Genomic DNA, 21340 nt, shown 5'->3' on the forward strand with positions numbered 1-21340 from the left:
ACATTGGCCGCACTTCTGACGGAAACGGTTACATTTATCGTCTGCAAAGCTATGTCGCGTGCTGCAGTATGCGAAGACACTAAAAGCACCATAGTAGGACACAGATGAAGCTTCTAAGTTCATGTAATATCCAGTAAGAAGTAGTACAATTCAAGTTTTAGGTATCGATTATTGACTTTTTAGCTGGCTTTGGTGCCTTGGACATGAGCTAGGACCTTAAGACTCTGCATGAAAGAGGACTAGCAGCCGAGTAGCACGGGAGAATGTGAAAAGTGTTCATATGTAGCAAAAACCTGAGAAATCGGTCCGTTTTCGTCATTTGTTAATGAATCGACTTAAAGCCAGATCATCACATTGGCCGCTTTTTTCTGTGAAACGGTTGTACTTTTCGTCTACAAAGCTATGTTGCCTGCTGCGGTATGCGGAGACACTAAAAGCACCATAGTAGAACACAGATGAAGCTTCTAAGTTGATGTAATAGCCAGTAAGAAGTAGTACAATTCTAGTTTTAGGTATCAAATATTGACTTTTTAGCTATCTTTGGTGCCTTGGACATGTGCTAGAACCTTAAGATTCTGCATGAATGGAGGACTAGTAGCCGCGTTGCACGTGAGAATGTGAAAGGTGTTCATATGTAGTAAAAACCTGAGAAATCCGACCGTTTTCGACATTTGTTATCGAATCGACTTAAAGCTAGATCTTCACATTGGCCGCTCTTCTCTCTGAAATGGTTGTAGTTATCGTCTGCAAAGCTATGTCGAACGTTGCGATGTGCGGAGATACTAAAAGCACTATAGTAGACAGAGATGAAGCTTCTAAGTTGATGTAATAGCCTGTAAGAAGTAGTACAATTCAAGTTTTAGGTGTCGATTATTGATTTTTAGTTGGCTTTGGTGCCTTGGACATGAGCTAGGACCTTCAGATTCTGCATGAAAGGAGGAGTAGCAGCCGAGTTGCACGGGAGAATGTGAAAAGTTTTCATATGTAGTAAAACCTGAGAAATCCGTCCGTTTTCGTCATTTGTTGTCGAATCGACTTAAAGCCAGATCGTCACATGGGCCTTCTCTTCTCTCTGAAACGGTTATACTTATCGACTGCGAAGCTATGTCGCGTGCTGCGGTATGCCGAGACACTAAAAGCACCATTGTGGAACACAGATGAAATTTCTAAGTTGATGTAATAGCAAGTAAGAAGTAGTACAACAAAAGTTATTGGTATCGATTATTGAATTTTTAGCTGGCTTTGGTGCCTTGGACATGAGCTAGGACCTTAAGATTCTGCATGAACGGAGGACTAGCAGCCGAGTTGCACGGGAGATTGTGAAAAGTGTTCATATGTAGTAAAAACCTGAGAAATCCGTCCGTTTTCGTCATTTGTTATCGAATCGACTTAAAGCCAGATCGTCACATTGGCCGCTCTTATCTCTGAAACGGTTACATTTATCGTCTGCAAAGCTATGTGGCGTGCTGCGGTATGCAGAAACATTAAAAGCACCATAGTAGAATACAGATGAAGCTTCTGTTAATGTAATAGCCAGTAAGAAGTATTACGATTCAAGTTTTAGTTATCGATTATTGACTTTTTACCCTTCTTTGGTGCCTTGGACATGAGCTAGGCCATTATGATTTTGCATCAAAGGTGGACTAGCAGCCGCGTTGCAAGGGAGAATGTGAAAAGTGTTCATATGTAGTATAAACCTGAGAAATCCGACCGTTTTCGTCATTTGTTATCGAATCGACTTAAAGCCAGATCGTCACATTGTCCGCTCTTCTGTCTGAAACGGTTACATTTATCGTCTGCAATGCTATGTCGCGTGCTGCGGTATGCGGAGACACTATAAGCACCATAGTGGAACACAGATGAAGCTTCTACGTTGATGTAATAGCCAGTAAGAAGTAGTACAATTCAAGTATTAGGTATCGATTATTGACTTTTTAGCGGGCTTTAGTGCCTTGGACATGACCTAGGACCTTAAGATTCTGCATGAAAGGAGGACTAGCAGCCGCGTTGCATGTGAGAATGTGAAAAGTGTTCATATGTTGTAAAAACATGAGAAATCCGTCCGTTATCGTCATTTGTTATCGAATCGACTTAAAGCCAGATCGTCACATGGGCCGCTCTTCTCTCTGAAACGGTTTTACTTATCGTCTGGAAAGCTATGTCGCGTGCTGCGGTATGCGGAGACACTAAAAGCACTATAGTAGAACACAGATGAAGCTTGTAAGTTGATGTAATAGCCAGTAAGAAGGAGTACAATTCAAGTTTTAGGTACCTATTATTGACTTTTTACCCTTCGTTGGTGCCTTGGACATGAGCTAGGAACTTAAGATATTGCATGAAAGTAGGACTAGCAGCCGCGTTGCACGGGAGAATGTGAAAAGTGTTCATATGTAGTAAAAACCTGAGAAATCCGTTTTCGTCATTTGTTATCGAATCGACTTAAGGCCAGATCGTCACATTGGCCGCTCTTCTCTCTGAAATGGTTGTACTTATCGTCTGCAAAGCTATGTCGCGTGCTGCGGTATGCGGAGACACTAAAAGCACCATAGTAGAACACAGATGAAGCTTCTAAGTTGATGTAATAGCCAGTAAGAAATAGTTCAATTCTTGTTTTAGGTATCGATTATTGACTTTTTAGCTATCTTTGGTGCCTTGGACATGAGCTAGGACCTTAAGATTCTGCATGAAAGGAGGACTAGCAGCCGCGTTGCACGGGACAATGTGAAAAGTGTTCATATGTAGTAAAAACCTGAGGAATCCGTCCGTTTTCGTCATTTGTTATCGAATCGACTTAAGGCCAGATCGTCACATTGGCCGCTCTTCTCTCTGAAATGGTTGTACTTATCGTCTGCAAAGCTATGTCGCGTGCTGCGGTATGCGGAGACACTTAAAGCACCATAGTAGAACACAAATGAAGCTTCTAAGTTGATGTAATAGCCAGTAGGAAGTAGTACATTTCAAGTTTTAGGTATCGATTATTGACTTTTTTGCTGGCTTTAGTGCCTTGGACACGAGCTAGGACCTTAAGCTTTTGCATGGAAGGAAGACTAGCAGCCGAGTTGAACGGGAGAATGTGAAAAGTGTTCATATGTAGTAAAAACCTGAGAAATCCGTCTGTTTTCGTCATTTGTTATCGAATCGACTTAAAGCCTGATCGTCACATTGGCCGTTCTTCTCTCTGAAACGGTTGTACTTATCGTCTGCAAAGCTATGTCACGTGCTGCGGTATGCGGAGACACTAAAAGCACCATAGTAGAACACAGATGAAGCTTCTACGTTGATGTTATAGCCAGTAAGAAGTAGTACAATTCAAGTTTTAGGTATCGATTATTGACCTTTTAGCTGGTTTTGGTGCCTTGGACATGAGCTAGGACCTTAAGATTCTGCATGAACGGAGGACTAGCAGCCCAGTTTCAGGGGAGATTGTGAAACTGTTCATATGTAGTAAAAACCTGAGAAATCCGTCTGTTTTCGTCATTTGTTATCGAATCGACTTAAAGCCAGATCGTCACATTGGCCGCTCTTCTCTCTGAAACGGTTGTACTTATCGTCGGCAAAGCTATGTCGCGTGCTGCGGTATGCGGAGACACTAAAAGCACCATAGTAGAACACAGATGATGCTTCTAAGTTGACGTCATAGCCAGTAAGAAGTAGTACGATTCAAGTTTTAGGTATCGATTATTGACTTTTTAGCTGGCTTTCGTGTCTTGGACATGCGCTAAGACCTTAAGATTCTGCAGGAACGGAGGACAGGCAGACTCGTTGCACGGGAGAATGTGAAAAGTGTTAATATGTAGTAAAAACCTGAGAAATATCGTCCGTTTTCGTCATTTGATATCGAATCGACTAAAAGCCAGATTGTTACATCGGCCGCTCTTCCCTCTGAAACGGTTGTACTTATGATCTGCAAAGCAATGTTGCGCGTTGCGGTATGCGGAGATACTAAAAGCACTATAGTAGAACAGAGATGAAGCTTCTATGTTGATGTAATAGCCAGTAAGAAGTAGTACAATTCAAGTTTTAGGTATCGATTATTGATTTTTAGTTGGCTTTGGTGCCTTGGACACGAGCTAGGACCATAAGATTCTGCATGAAAGGAGGAGTAGCATCCGAGTTGCACGGGAGAATGTGAAAAGTTTTCATATGTAGTAAAACCTGAGAAATCCGTCCGTTTTCGTCATTTGTTATCGAATCGACTTAAAGCCAGATCGTCACATTGGCCTTCTCTTCTCTCTGAAACGGTTACACTTATCGACTGCAAAGCTATGTCGCGTGCTGCGGTATGCGGAGACACTAAAAGCACCATAGTAGAACACAGATGAAGCTTCTGAGTTGATGTAATAGCCAGTAAGAAGTAGTACAATTCAAGTTATCGATTATTGCATTTTTAGCTGGATTTGGTGCCTTAGACATGAGCTAGGAACTTAAGATTGTGCATGAAAGGAGGACTAGCAGCCGCGTTGCATGTGAGAATGTGAAAATTGTACATATGTAGTAAAAACCAGAGAAATCTGTCCGTTTTCGTCATTTGTTATCGAATCGACTTAAAGCCAGATGTCACATTGGCCGCACGTCTGTCTGAAACGGTTATACTTATCGACTGCAAAGCTATGTCGCGAGCTGCGGTATGCGGAGACACAAAAAGCACCATAGTAGAACTCAGATGAAACTTCTAAGTTGATGTAATAGCAAGTAAGAAGTAGTACAATAAAAGTTATAGGGATCGATTATTGAATTTTTAGCTGGCTTTGGTGCCTTGGACATGAGCTAGGACCTTAAGATTTTGCATGAAAGGAGGACTAGCAGCCGCGTTGCACGGGAGAATGTGAAAAGTGTTCATATGTTGTAAAAACCTGAGAATAACGTCCGTTTTCGTCTTTTGTTATCGAATCGACTTAAAGCCAGATCGTCACATTGGCTGCACTTCTGTCTGAAACGGTTACCTTTATCGTCTACAAAGCTATGTCGCGTGCTGGGTATGCGGAGACACTAAAAGCACCATAGTAGAACACAGATGAAGCTTCTAAGTTGATGTAATAGCCAGTAAGAATTAGTACAATTCAAGTATTAGGTATCGATTATTGAATTTTTAGCGGGCTTTGGTGCCTTGGACATTACCTAGGACCTTAAGATATTGCATGAAAGGAGGACTAGCAGCCGCGTTGCACGGGAGAATGTGAAAAGTGTTCATATGTAGTAAAAACCTGAGAATACCGTCCGGTTTCGTCTTTTGTTATCGAATGGACTTAAAGCCAGATCGTCACATTGGCCGCTCATCTCTCTGAAACGGTTGTACTTATCGTCTGCAAAGCTATGTCGCGTGCTGCGGTATGCGGAGACACTGAAAGCACCATAGTAGAACACAGATGAAGCTTCTAAGTTGATGTAATAGCCAGTAAGAAATAGTTCAATTCTTGTTTTAGGTACCGATTATTGACTTTTTAGCTATCTTTGGTGCCTTGGACATGAGCTAGGACCTTAAGATTCTGCATGAAAGGAGGACTAGCAGCCGCGTTGCACGGGAGAATGTGAAAAGTGTTCATATGTAGTAAAAATCTGAGAAATCCGTCCGTTTTCGTCATTTGTTATCGAATCGACTTAAGGCCAGATCGTCACATTGGCCGCTCTTCTCTCTGAAATGGTTGTACCTATCGTCTGCAAAGCTATGTCCCGTGCTGCGGTATGCGGAGACACTAAAAGCACCATAGTAGAACACAGATGAAGCTTCTAAGTTGATGTAATAGCCAGTAGGAAGTAGTACATTTCAAGTTTTAGGTATCGATTATTGACTTTTTTGCTGGCTTTAGTGCCTTGGACACGAGCTAGGACCTTAAGCTTTTGCATGGAAGGAAGACTAGCAGCCGAGTTGAACGGGAGAATGTGAAAAGTGTTCATATGTAGTAAAAACCTGAGAAATCCGTCCGTTTTCGTCATTTGTTATCGAATCGACTTAAAGCCTGATCGTCACATTGGCCGTTCTTCTCTCTGAAACGGTTGTACTTATCGTCTGCAAAGCTATGTCACGTGCTGCGGTATGCGGAGACACTAAAAGCACCATAGTAGAACACAGATGAAGCTTCTACGTTGATGTAATAGCCAGTAAGAAGTAGTACAATTCAAGTTTTAGGTATCGATTATTGACTTTTTAGCTGGTTTTGGTGCCTTGGACATGAGCTAGGACCTTAAGATTCTGCATGAACGGAGGACTAGCAGCCCAGTTTCACGGGAGATTGTGAAACTGTTCAGATGTAGTAAAAACCTGAGAAATCCGTCTGTTTTCGTCATTTGTTATCGAATCGACTTAAAGCCAGATCGTCACATTGGCCGCTCTTCTCTCTGAAACGGTTGTACTTATCGTCTGCAAAGCTATGTCGCGTGCTGCGGTATGCGGAGACACTAAAAGCACCATAGTAGAACACAGATGATGCTTCTAAGTTGACGTCATAGCCAGTAAGAAGTAGTACGATTCAAGTTTTAGGTATCGATTATTGACTTTTTAGCTGGCTTTCGTGTCTTGGACATGCGCTAAGACCTTTAGATTCTGCATGAACGGAGGACAGGCAGACGCGTTGCACGGGAGAATGTGAAAAGTGTTAATATGTAGTAAAAACCTGAGAAATATCGTCCGTTTTCGTCATTTGACATCGAATCGACTAAAAGCCAGATTGTTACATTGGCCGCTCTTCTCTCTGAAGCGGTTGTACTTATCGTCTGCAAAGCAATGTTGCGCGTTGCGGTATGCGGAGATACTAAAAGCACTATAGTAGAACAGAGATGAAGCTTCTATGTTGATGTAATAGCCAGTAAGAAGTAGTACAATTCAAGTTTTAGGTATCGATTATTGATTTTTAGTTGGCTTTGGTGCCTTGGACATGAGCTAGGACCATAAGATTCTGCATGAAATGAGGAGTAGCATCCGAGTTGCACGGGAGAATGTGAAAAGTTTTCATATGTAGTAAAACCTGAGAAATCCGTCCGTTTTCGTCATTTGTTATCGAATCGACTTAAAGCCAGATCGTCACATGGGCCTTCTCTTCTCTCTGAAACGGTTATACTTATCGACTGCAAAGCTATGTCGCGTGCTGCGGTATGCGGAGACACTAAAAGCACCATAGTAGAACACAGATGAAGCTTCTGAGTTGATGTAATAGCCAGTAAGAAGTAGTACAATTCAAGTTTTAGGTATCGATTATTGACTTTTTAGCGGGCTTTGGTGCCTTGGACATGAGCTAGGACCTTAAGATTTTGCATCAAAGGTGGACTAGCAGCCGCGTTGCAAGGGAGATTGTGAAAAGCGTTCATATGTAGTAAAAACCTGAGAAATCCTTCCGTTTTCGTCATTTGTTATCGAATCGACTTAAAGCCAGATCGTCACATGGGCCGCTCTTCTCTCTGAAACGGTTTTACTTATCGTCTGCAAAGCTATGTCGCGTGCTGCGGTATGCGGTGACAGCAAACGAACCATAGTAGAACACAGATGACGCTTCTAAGTTGATGTAATAGCGAGTAAGAAGTAGTACAATTCAAGTTTTAGGTATCGATTATTGACTTTTTAGCTGGCTTTGGTGCCTTGGACATGAGCTAGGACCTTAAGATTCTGCATGAAAGGAGGACTAGCAGCCGAGTTGATCGGGAGAATGTGAAAAGTGTTCATATGTAGTAAAAACCTGAGAAATCCGTCCGTTTTCGTCGTTTGTTATCGAATCGACTTAAAGCCACATCGTCACATTTGCCGCTCTCCTCTCTGAAACGGTTGTACTTATCGTCTGCAAAGCTATGCCGCGTGTTGCGGTATGCGGAGACACTAAAAGCACCATAGTGGAACACAGATGAAGCTTCTACGTTGATGTAATAGCCAGTAAGAAGTAGTACAATTCAAGTTTTAGGTATCGATTATTGACTTTTCAGCGGGCTTTGGTAATTTGCACGTGAGGTAGGAACTTAAGATTTTGCATTAAAGAAGGACTAGCAGCCGCGTTACATAGGAGAATGTGAAAAGTGTTCATATGTAGTAAAAACCTGAGAAATCCGTCCGTTTTCGTCATTTGTTATCGAATCGACTTAAAGCCAGATCGTCACATTGTCCGCTCTTCTGTCTGATTTCTTTACATTTATCGTCTGCAAAGCTATGTCGCGTGCTGCGGTATGCGGAGACACTAAAAGCACCATAGTAGAACACAGATGAAGCTTCTACGTTGATGTAATAGCCAGTAAGTAGTAGTACAATTCAAGTTTTAGGTATCGATTATTGACTTTTTAGCTGGTTTTGGTGCCTTGGACATGAGCTAGGACCTTAAGATTCTGCATGAACGGAGGACTAGCAGCCCAGTTTCACGGGAGATTGTGAAACTGTTCATATGTAGTAAAAACCTGAGAAATCCGTCTGTTTTCGTCATTTGTTATCGAATCGACTTAAAGCCAGATCGTCACATTGGCCGCTCTTCTCTCTGAAACGGTTGTACTTATCGTCTGCAAAGCTATGTCGCGTGCTGCGGTATGCGGAGACACTAAAAGCACCATAGTAGAACACAGATGATGCTTCTAAGTTGACGTCATAGCCAGTAAGAAGTAGTACGATTCAAGTTTTAGGTATCGATTATTGACTTTTTAGCTGGCTTTCGTGTCTTGGACATGCGCTAAGACCTTAAGATTCTGCATGAACGGAGGACAGGCAGACGCGTTGCACGGGAGAATGTGAAAAGTGTTAATATGTAGTAAAAACCTGAGAAATATCGTCCGTTTTCGTCATTTGACATCGAATCGACTAAAAGCCAGATTGTTACATTGGCCGCTCTTCTCTCTGAAGCGGTTGTACTTATCGTCTGCAAAGCAATGTTGCGCGTTGCGGTATGCGGAGATACTAAAAGCACTATAGTAGAACAGAGATGAAGCTTCTATGTTGATGTAATAGCCAGTAAGAAGTAGTACAATTCAAGTTTTAGGTATCGATTATTGATTTTTAGTTGGCTTTGGTGCCTTGGACATGAGCTAGGACCATAAGATTCTGCATGAAAGGAGGAGTAGCATCCGAGTTGCACGGGAGAATGTGAAAAGTTTTCATATGTAGTAAAACCTGAGAAATCCGTCCGTTTTCGTCATTTGTTATCGAATCGACTTAAAGCCAGATCGTCACATGGGTCTTCTCTTCTCTCTGAAACGGTTATACTTATCGACTGCAAAGCTATGTCGCGTGCTGCGGTATGCGGAGACACTAAAAGCACCATAGTAGAACACAGATGAAGCTTCTGAGTTGATGTAATAGCCAGTAAGAAGTAGTACAATTCAAGTTATCGATTATTGACTTTTTAGCTGGATTTGGTGCCTTAGACATGAGCTAGGAACTTAAGATTGTGCATGAAAGGAGGACTAGCAGCCGCGTTGCATGTGAGAATGTGAAAATTGTACATATGTAGTAAAAACCAGAGAAATCCGTCAGTTTTCGTCATTTGTTATCGAATCGACTTAAAGCCTGATGTCACATTGGCCGCACTTCTGTCTGAAACGGTTATACTTATCGACTGCAAAGCTATGTCGCGAGCTGCGGTATGCGGAGACACAAAAAGCACCATAGTAGAACTCAGATGAAACTTCTAAGTTGATGTAATAGCAAGTAAGAAGTAGTACAATAAAAGTTATAGGGATCGATTATTGAATTTTTAGCTGCCTTTGGTGCCTTGGACATGAGCTAGGACCTTAAGATTCTGCATGGAAGGAGGACTAGCAGCCGCGTTGCACGGGAGAATGTGAAAAGTGTTCATATGTTGTAAAAACCTGAGAATAACGTCCGTTTTCGTCTTTTGTTATCGAATCGACTTAAAGCCAGATCGTCACATTGGCCGCTCTTCTCTCTGAAACGGTTGTACTTATCGTCTGCAAAGCTATGTCGCGTGCTGCGGTATGCGGAGACACTAAAAGCACCATAGTAGAACACAGATGAAGCTTCTAAGTTGATGTAATAGCCAGTAAGAAGTAGTACAATTCTAGTTTTAGGTATCGATTATTGACTTGTTAGCTATCTTTGGTGCCTTGGACATGAGCTAGGACCTTAAGATACTGCATGAAAGGAGGACTAGCAGCCGCGTTGCACGGGAGAATGTGAAAAGTTTTCATATGTAGTAAAAACCTGAGAATTCCGTCCGTTTTCGTCATTTGTTATCGAATCGACTTAAGGCCAGATCGTCACATTGGCCGCTCTTATCTCTGAAACGGTTACTTTTAACGTCTGCTAAGCAATGTCGCGTGCTGCGGTATGCGGAGACACTAAAACCACCATAGTAGAAAACAGATGAAGCTTCTAAGTTGATGTAATAGCCAGTAAGAAGGAGTACAATTCAAGTTTTAGGTATCGATTATTGACTTTTTACCCTTCTTTGGTGCCTTGGACATGAGCTAGGACCTTAAGATTTTGCATCAAAGGTGGACTAGCAGCCGCGTTGCAAGGGAGATTGTGAAAAGCGTTCATATGTAGTAAAAACCTGAGAAATCCTTCCGTTTTCGTCATTTGTTATCGAATCGACTTAAAGCCAGATCGTCACATGGGCCGCTCTTCTCTCTGAAACGGTTTTACTTATCGTCTGCAAAGCTATGTCGCGTGCTGCGGTATGCGGTGACAGCAAACGAACCATAGTAGAACACAGATGACGCTTCTAAGTTGATGTAATAGCGAGTAAGAAGTAGTACAATTCAAGTTTTAGGTATCGATTATTGACTTTTTAGCTGGCTTTGGTGCCTTGGACATGAGCTAGGACCTTAAGATTCTGCATGAAAGGAGGACTAGCAGCCGAGTTGATCGGGAGAATGTGAAAAGTGTTCATATGTAGTAAAAACCTGAGAAATCCGTCCGTTTTCGTCGTTTGTTATCGAATCGACTTAAAGCCACATCGTCACATTTGCCGCTCTCCTCTCTGAAACGGTTGTACTTATCGTCTGCAAAGCTATGTCGCGTGTTGCGGTATGCGGAGACACTAAAAGCACCATAGTGGAACACAGATGAAGCTTCTACGTTGATGTAATAGCCAGTAAGAAGTAGTACAATTCAAGTTTTAGGTATCGATTATTGACTTTTTAGCGGGCTTTGGTAATTTGCACGTGAGGTAGGAACTTAAGATTTTGCATTAAAGAAGGACTAGCAGCCGCGTTACATAGGAGAATGTGAAAAGTGTTCATATGTAGTAAAAACCTGAGAAATCCGTCCGTTTTCGTCATTTGTTATCGAATCGACTTAAAGCCAGATCGTCACATTGTCCGCTCTTCTGTCTGATTTGGTTACATTTATCGTCTGCAAAGCTATGTCGCGTGCTGCGGTATGCGGAGACACTAAAAGCACCATAGTGGAACACAGATGAAGCTTCTACGTTGATGTAATAGCCAGTAAGAAGTAGTGCAATTCAAGTATTAGGTATCGATTATTGACTTTATAGCGGGCTTTGGTGCCTTGGACATGACCTAGGACCTTAAGATTTTGCTTGAAAGGAGGACTAGCAGCCGCGTTGCATGTGATAATGTGAAAAGTGTTCATATGTTGTAACAACCTGAGAAATTCGTCCGTTTTCTTCATTTGTTATCGAATCGACTTAAAGCCAGATCGTCACATTGGCCGCTCTTCTGTCTGAAACGATTACATTTATCGTCTGCAAAGCTATGTCACGTGCTGCGGTATGCGGAGACAGTAAACGAACCATAGTAGAACACAGATGACGCTTCTAAGTTGATGTAATAGCGAGTAAGAAGTGGTACAATTCAAGTTTTAGGTATAGATTATTGAGTTTTTTGCTGGCTTTGGTGCCTTGGACATGAGCTAGGACCTTAAGATTCTGCATGAAAAGAGGACTAGCAGCCGAGTTGCACGGGAGAATGTGAAAAGTGTTCATATGTAGTAAAAAACTGAGAAATCCGTCCGTTTTCGTCATTTGTTATCGAATCGACTTAAAGCCACATCGTCACATTGGCCGCTCTTCTCTATGAGACTGTTGCACTTATCGTCTGCAAAGCTATGTCGCGTGCTGCGGTATGCGAAGACACTAAAAGCACCATAGTAGAACACAGATGAAGCTTCTGAGTTGAAGTAATAGCCAGTAAGAAGTAGTACAATTCAAGTTTTAGTTATCGATTATTGACTTTTTAGCTGGATTTGGTGCCGTAGACATGTGCTAGGACCTTAAGATTCTGCATGAAAGGAGGACTAGCAGCCGGGTTGCACGGGAGAATGTGAAAAGTGTTAATATGTAGTAAAAACCTGAGAAATATCGTCCGTTTTCGTCATTTGATATCGAATCGACTAAAAGCCAGATTGTTACATCGGCCGCTCTTCCCTCTGAAACGGTTGTACTTATGATCTGCAAAGCAATGTTGCGCGTTGCGGTATGCGGAGATACTAAAAGCACTATAGTAGAACAGAGATGAAGCTTCTATGTTGATGTAATAGCCAGTAAGAAGTAGTACAATTCAAGTTTTAGGTATCGATTATTGATTTTTAGTTGGCTTTGGTGCCTTGGACACGAGCTAGGACCATAAGATTCTGCATGAAAGGAGGAGTAGCATCCGAGTTGCACGGGAGAATGTGAAAAGTTTTCATATGTAGTAAAACCTGAGAAATCCGTCCGTTTTCGTCATTTGTTATCGAATCGACTTAAAGCCAGATCGTCACATTGGCCTTCTCTTCTCTCTGAAACGGTTACACTTATCGACTGCAAAGCTATGTCGCGTGCTGTGGTATGCGGAGACACTAAAAGCACCATAGTAGAACACAGATGAAGCTTCTGAGTTGATGTAATAGCCAGTAAGAAGTAGTACAATTCAAGTTATCGATTATTGCCTTTTTAGCTGGATTTGGTGCCTTAGACATGAGCTAGGAACTTAAGATTGTGCATGAAAGGAGGACTAGCAGCCGCGTTGCATGTGAGAATGTGAAAATTGTACATATGTAGTAAAAACCAGAGAAATCTGTCCGTTTTCGTCATTTGTTATCGAATCGACTTAAAGCCAGATGTCACATTGGCCGCACGTCTGTCTGAAACGGTTATACTTATCGACTGCAAAGCTATGTCGCGAGCTGCGGTATGCGGAGACACAAAAAGCACCATAGTAGAACTCAGATGAAACTTCTAAGTTGATGTAATAGCAAGTAAGAAGTAGTACAATAAAAGTTATAGGGATCGATTATTGAATTTTTAGCTGGCTTTGGTGCCTTGGACATGAGCTAGGACCTTAAGATTTTGCATGAAAGGAGGACTAGCAGCCGCGTTGCACGGGAGAATGTGAAAAGTGTTCATATGTTGTAAAAACCTGAGAATAACGTCCGTTTTCGTCTTTTGTTATCGAATCGACTTAAAGCCAGATCGTCACATTGGCTGCACTTCTGTCTGAAACGGTTACCTTTATCGTCTACAAAGCTATGTCGCGTGCTGGGTATGCGGAGACACTAAAAGCACCATAGTAGAACACAGATGAAGCTTCTAAGTTGATGTAATAGCCAGTAAGAATTAGTACAATTCAAGTATTAGGTATCGATTATTGAATTTTTAGCGGGCTTTGGTGCCTTGGACATTACCTAGGACCTTAAGATATTGCATGAAAGGAGGACTAGCAGCCGCGTTGCACGGGAGAATGTGAAAAGTGTTCATATGTAGTAAAAACCTGAGAATACCGTCCGGTTTCGTCTTTTGTTATCGAATGGACTTAAAGCCAGATCGTCACATTGGCCGCTCATCTCTCTGAAACGGTTGTACTTATCGTCTGCAAAGCTATGTCGCGTGCTGCGGTATGCGGAGACACTGAAAGCACCATAGTAGAACACAGATGAAGCTTCTAAGTTGATGTAATAGCCAGTAAGAAGGAGTACAATTCAAGTTTTAGGTATCGATTATTGACTTTTTACCCTTCTTTGGTGCCTTGGACATGAGCTAGGACCTTAAGATTTTGCATCAAAGGTGGACTAGCAGCCGCGTTGCAAGGGAGATTGTGAAAAGCGTTCATATGTAGTAAAAACCTGAGAAATCCTTCCGTTTTCGTCATTTGTTATCGAATCGACTTAAAGCCAGATCGTCACATGGGCCGCTCTTCTCTCTGAAACGGTTTTACTTATCGTCTGCAAAGCTATGTCGCGTGCTGCGGTATGCGGTGACAGCAAACGAACCATAGTAGAACACAGATGACGCTTCTAAGTTGATGTAATAGCGAGTAAGAAGTAGTACAATTCAAGTTTTAGGTATCGATTATTGACTTTTTAGCTGGCTTTGGTGCCTTGGACATGAGCTAGGACCTTAAGATTCTGCATGAAAGGAGGACTAGCAGCCGAGTTGATCGGGAGAATGTGAAAAGTGTTCATATGTAGTAAAAACCTGAGAAATCCGTCCGTTTTCGTCGTTTGTTATCGAATCGACTTAAAGCCACATCGTCACATTTGCCGCTCTCCTCTCTGAAACGGTTGTACTTATCGTCTGCAAAGCTATGTCGCGTGTTGCGGTATGCGGAGACACTAAAAGCACCATAGTGGAACACAGATGAAGCTTCTACGTTGATGTAATAGCCAGTAAGAAGTAGTACAATTCAAGTTTTAGGTATCGATTATTGACTTTTTAGCGGGCTTTGGTAATTTGCACGTGAGGTAGGAACTTAAGATTTTGCATTAAAGAAGGACTAGCAGCCGCGTTACATAGGAGAATGTGAAAAGTGTTCATATGTAGTAAAAACCTGAGAAATCCGTCCGTTTTCGTCATTTGTTATCGAATCGACTTAAAGCCAGATCGTCACATTGTCCGCTCTTCTGTCTGATTTGGTTACATTTATCGTCTGCAAAGCTATGTCGCGTGCTGCGGTATGCGGAGACACTAAAAGCACCATAGTGGAACACAGATGAAGCTTCTACGTTGATGTAATAGCCAGTAAGAAGTAGTGCAATTCAAGTATTAGGTATCGATTATTGACTTTATAGCGGGCTTTGGTGCCTTGGACATGACCTAGGACCTTAAGATTTTGCTTGAAAGGAGGACTAGCAGCCGCGTTGCATGTGATAATGTGAAAAGTGTTCATATGTTGTAACAACCTGAGAAATTCGTCCGTTTTCTTCATTTGTTATCGAATCGACTTAAAGCCAGATCGTCACATTGGCCGCTCTTCTGTCTGAAACGATTACATTTATCGTCTGCAAAGCTATGTCACGTGCTGCGGTATGCGGAGACAGTAAACGAACCATAGTAGAACACAGATGACGCTTCTAAGTTGATGTAATAGCGAGTAAGAAGTGGTACAATTCAAGTTTTAGGTATAGATTATTGAGTTTTTTGCTGGCTTTGGTGCCTTGGACATGAGCTAGGACCTTAAGATTCTGCATGAAAAGAGGACTAGCAGCCGAGTTGCACGGGAGAATGTGAAAAGTGTTCATATGTAGTAAAAAACTGAGAAATCCGTCCGTTTTCGTCATTTGTTATCGAATCGACTTAAAGCCACATCGTCACATTGGCCGCTCTTCTCTATGAGACTGTTGCACTTATCGTCTGCAAAGCTATGTCGCGTGCTGCGGTATGCGAAGACACTAAAAGCACCATAGTAGAACACAGATGAAGCTTCTGAGTTGAAGTAATAGCCAGTAAGAAGTAGTACAATTCAAGTTTTAGTTATCGATTATTGACTTTTTAGCTGGATTTGGTGCCGTAGACATGTGCTAGGACCTTAAGATTCTGCATGAAAGGAGGACTAGCAGCCGGGTTGCACGGGAGAATGTGAAAAGTGTTAATATGTAGTAAAAACCTGAGAAATATCGTCCGTTTTCGTCATTTGATATCGAATCGACTAAAAGCCAGATTGTTACATCGGCCGCTCTTCCCTCTGAAACGGTTGTACTTATGATCTGCAAAGCAATGTTGCGCGTTGCGGTATGCGGAGATACTAAAAGCACTATAGTAGAACAGAGATGAAGCTTCTATGTTGATGTAATAGCCAGTAAGAAGTAGTACAATTCAAGTTTTAGGTATCGATTATTGATTTTTAGTTGGCTTTGGTGCCTTGGACACGAGCTAGGACCATAAGATTCTGCATGAAAGGAGGAGTAGCATCCGAGTTGCACGGGAGAATGTGAAAAGTTTTCATATGTAGTAAAACCTGAGAAATCCGTCCGTTTTCGTCATTTGTTATCGAATCGACTTAAAGCCAGATCGTCACATTGGCCTTCTCTTCTCTCTGAAACGGTTACACTTATCGACTGCAAAGCTATGTCGCGTGCTGTGGTATGCGGAGACACTAAAAGCACCATAGTAGAACACAGATGAAGCTTCTGAGTTGATGTAATAGCCAGTAAGAAGTAGTACAATTCAAGTTATCGATTATTGCATTTTTAGCTGGATTTGGTGCCTTAGACATGAGCTAGGAACTTAAGATTGTGCATGAAAGGAGGACTAGCAGCCGCGTTGCATGTGAGAATGTGAAAATTGTACATATGTAGTAAAAACCAGAGAAATCTGTCCGTTTTCGTCATTTGTTATCGAATCGACTTAAAGCCAGATGTCACATTGGCCGCACGTCTGTCTGAAACGGTTATACTTATCGACTGCAAAGCTATGTCGCGAGCTGCGGTATGCGGAGACACAAAAAGCACCATAGTAGAACTCAGATGAAACTTCTAAGTTGATGTAATAGCAAGTAAGAAGTAGTACAATAAAAGTTATAGGGATCGATTATTGAATTTTTAGCTGGCTTTGGTGCCTTGGACATGAGCTAGGACCTTAAGATTTTGCATGAAAGGAGGACTAGCAGCCGCGTTGCACGGGAGAATGTGAAAAGTGTTCATATGTTGTAAAAACCTGAGAATAACGTCCGTTTTCGTCTTTTGTTATCGAATCGACTTAAAGCCAGATCGTCACATTGGCTGCACTTCTGTCTGAAACGGTTACCTTTATCGTCTACAAAGCTATGTCGCGTGCTGGGTATGCGGAGACACTAAAAGCACCATAGTAGAACACAGATGAAGCTTCTAAGTTGATGTAATAGCCAGTAAGAATTAGTACAATTCAAGTATTAGGTATCGATTATTGAATTTTTAGCGGGCTTTGGTGCCTTGGACATTACCTAGGACCTTAAGATATTGCATGAAAGGAGGACTAGCAGCCGCGTTGCACGGGAGAATGTGAAAAGTGTTCATATGTAGTAAAAACCTGAGAATACCGTCCGGTTTCGTCTTTTGTTATCGAATGGACTTAAAGCCAGATCGTCACATTGGCCGCTCATCTCTCTGAAACGGTTGTACTTATCGTCTGCAAAGCTATGTCGCGTGCTGCGGTATGCGGAGACACTGAAAGCACCATAGTAGAACACAGATGAAGCTTCTAAGTTGATGTAATAGCCAGTAAGAAATAGTTCAATTCTTGTTTTAGGTACCGATTATTGACTTTTTAGCTATCTTTGGTGCCTTGGACATGAGCTAGGACCTTAAGATTCTGCATGAAAGGAGGACTAGCAGCCGCGTTGCACGGGAGAATGTGAAAAGTGTTCATATGTAGTAAAAATCTGGGAAATCCGTCCGTTTTCGTCATTTGTTATCGAATCGACTTAAGGCCAGATCGTCACATTGGCCGCTCTTCTCTCTGAAATGGTTGTACCTATCGTCTGCAAAGCTATGTCCCGTGCTGCGGTATGCGGAGACACTAAAAGCACCATAGTAGAACACAGATGAAGCTTCTAAGTTGATGTAATAGCCAGTAGGAAGTAGTACATTTCAAGTTTTAGGTATCGATTATTGACTTTTTTGCTGGCTTTAGTGCCTTGGACACGAGCTAGGACCTTAAGCTTTTGCATGGAAGGAAGACTAGCAGCCGAGTTGAACGGGAGAATGTGAAAAGTGTTCATATGTAGTAAAAACCTGAGAAATCCGTCCGTTTTCGTCATTTGTTATCGAATCGACTTAAAGCCTGATCGTCACATTGGCCGTTCTTCTCTCTGAAACGGTTGTACTTATCGTCTGCAAAGCTATGTCACGTGCTGCGGTATGCGGAGACACTAAAAGCACCATAGTAGAACACAGATGAAGCTTCTACGTTGATGTAATAGCCAGTAAGAAGTAGTATAATTCAAGTTTTAGGTATCGATTATTGACTTTTTAGCTGGTTTTGGTGCCTTGGACATGAGCTAGGACCTTAAGATTCTGCATGAACGGAGGACTAGCAGCCCAGTTTCACGGGAGATTGTGAAACTGTTCAGATGTAGTAAAAACCTGAGAAATCCGTCTGTTTTCGTCATTTGTTATCGAATCGACTTAAAGCCAGATCGTCACATTGGCCGCTCTTCTCTCTGAAACGGTTGTACTTATCGTCTGCAAAGCTATGTCGCGTGCTGCGGTATGCGGAGACACTAAAAGCACCATAGTAGAACACAGATGATGCTTCTAAGTTGACGTCATAGCCAGTAAGAAGTAGTACGATTCAAGTTTTAGGTATCGATTATTGACTTTTTAGCTGGCTTTCGTGTCTTGGACATGCGCTAAGACCTTTAGATTCTGCATGAACGGAGGACAGGCAGACGCGTTGCACGGGAGAATGTGAAAAGTGTTAATATGTAGTAAAAACCTGAGAAATATCGTCCGTTTTCGTCATTTGACATCGAATCGACTAAAAGCCAGATTGTTACATTGGCCGCTCTTCTCTCTGAAGCGGTTGTACTTATCGTCTGCAAAGCAATGTTGCGCGTTGCGGTATGCGGAGATACTAAAAGCACTATAGTAGAACAGAGATGAAGCTTCTATGTTGATGTAATAGCCAGTAAGAAGTAGTACAATTCAAGTTTTAGGTATCGATTATTGATTTTTAGTTGGCTTTGGTGCCTTGGACATGAGCTAGGACCATAAGATTCTGCATGAAATGAGGAGTAGCATCCGAGTTGCACGGGAGAATGTGAAAAGTTTTCATATGTAGTAAAACCTGAGAAATCCGTCCGTTTTCGTCATTTGTTATCGAATCGACTTAAAGCCAGATCGTCACATGGGCCTTCTCTTCTCTCTGAAACGGTTATACTTATCGACTGCAAAGCTATGTCGCGTGCTGCGGTATGCGGAGACACTAAAAGCACCATAGTAGAACACAGATGAAGCTTCTGAGTTGATGTAATAGCCAGTAAGAAGTAGTACAATTCAAGTTTTAGGTATCGATTATTGACTTTTTAGCGGGCTTTGGTGCCTTGGACATGAGCTAGGACCTTAAGATTTTGCATCAAAGGTGGACTAGCAGCCGCGTTGCAAGGGAGATTGTGAAAAGCGTTCATATGTAGTAAAAACCTGAGAAATCCTTCCGTTTTCGTCATTTGTTATCGAATCGACTTAAAGCCAGATCGTCACATGGGCCGCTCTTCTCTCTGAAACGGTTTTACTTATCGTCTGCAAAGCTATGTCGCGTGCTGCGGTATGCGGTGACAGCAAACGAACCATAGTAGAACACAGATGACGCTTCTAAGTTGATGTAATAGCGAGTAAGAAGTAGTACAATTCAAGTTTCAGGTATCGATTATTGACTTTTTAGCTGGCTTTGGTGCCTTGGACATGAGCTAGGACCTTAAGATTCTGCATGAAAGGAGGACTAGCAGCCGAGTTGATCGGGAGAATGTGAAAAGTGTTCATATGTAGTAAAAACCTGAGAAATCCGTCCGTTTTCGTCGTTTGTTATCGAATCGACTTAAAGCCACATCGTCACATTTGCCGCTCTCCTCTCTGAAACGGTTGTACTTATCGTCTGCAAAGCTATGCCGCGTGTTGCGGTATGCGGAGACACTAAAAGCACCATAGTGGAACACAGATGAAGCTTCTACGTTGATGTAATAGCCAGTAAGAAGTAGTACAATTCAAGTTTTAGGTATCGATTATTGACTTTTCAGCGGGCTTTGGTAATTTGCACGTGAGGTAGGAACTTAAGATTTTGCATTAAAGAAGGACTAGCAGCCGCGTTACATAGGAGAATGTGAAAAGTGTTCATATGTAGTAAAAACCTGAGAAATCCGTCCGTTTTCGTCATTTGTTATCGAATCGACTTAAAGCCAGATCGTCACATTGTCCGCTCTTCTGTCTGATTTCTTTACATTTATCGTCTGCAAAGCTATGTCGCGTGCTGCGGTATGCGGAGACACTAAAAGCACCATAGTAGAACACAGATGAAGCTTCTACGTTGATGTAATAGCCAGTAAGTAGTAGTACAATTCAAGTTTTAGGTATCGATTATTGACTTTTTAGCTGGTTTTGGTGCCTTGGACATGAGCTAGGACCTTAAGATTCTGCATGAACGGAGGACTAGCAGCCCAGTTTCACGGGAGATTGTGAAACTGTTCATATGTAGTAAAAACCTGAGAAATCCGTCTGTTTTCGTCATTTGTTATCGAATCGACTTAAAGCCAGATCGTCACATTGGCCGCTCTTCTCTCTGAAACGGTTGTACTTATCGTCTGCAAAGCTATGTCGCGTGCTGCGGTATGCGGAGACACTAAAAGCACCATAGTAGAACACAGATGATGCTTCTAAGTTGACGTCATAGCCAGTAAGAAGTAGTACGATTCAAGTTTTAGGTATCGATTATTGACTTTTTAGCTGGCTTTCGTGTCTTGGACATGCGCTAAGACCTTAAGATTCTGCATGAACGGAGGACAGGCAGACGCGTTGCACGGGAGAATGTGAAAAGTGTTAATATGTAGTAAAAACCTGAGAAATATCGTCCGTTTTCGTCATTTGACATCGAATCGACTAAAAGCCAGATTGTTACATTGGCCGCTCTTCTCTCTGAAGCGGTTGTACTTATCGTCTGCAAAGCAATGTTGCGCGTTGCGGTATGCGGAGATACTAAAAGCACTATAGTAGAACAGAGATGAAGCTTCTATGTTGATGTAATAGCCAGTAAGAAGTAGTACAATTCAAGTTTTAGGTATCGATTATTGATTTTTAGTTGGCTTTGGTGCCTTGGACATGAGCTAGGACCATAAGATTCTGCATGAAAGGAGGAGTAGCATCCGAGTTGCACGGGAGAATGTGAAAAGTTTTCATATGTAGTAAAACCTGAGAAATCCGTCCGTTTTCGTCATTTGTTATCGAATCGACTTAAAGCCAGATCGTCACATGGGTCTTCTCTTCTCTCTGAAACGGTTATACTTATCGACTGCAAAGCTATGTCGCGTGCTGCGGTATGCGGAGACACTAAAAGCACCATAGTAGAACACAGATGAAGCTTCTGAGTTGATGTAATAGCCAGTAAGAAGTAGTACAATTCAAGTTATCGATTATTGACTTTTTAGCTGGATTTGGTGCCTTAGACATGAGCTAGGAACTTAAGATTGTGCATGAAAGGAGGACTAGAAGCCGCGTTGCATGTGAGAATGTGAA

Source organism: Schistocerca gregaria, chromosome 9 (assembly GCF_023897955.1).
Source record: "Schistocerca gregaria isolate iqSchGreg1 chromosome 9, iqSchGreg1.2, whole genome shotgun sequence".
Lineage (NCBI taxonomy): Eukaryota > Metazoa > Arthropoda > Insecta > Orthoptera > Acrididae > Schistocerca > Schistocerca gregaria.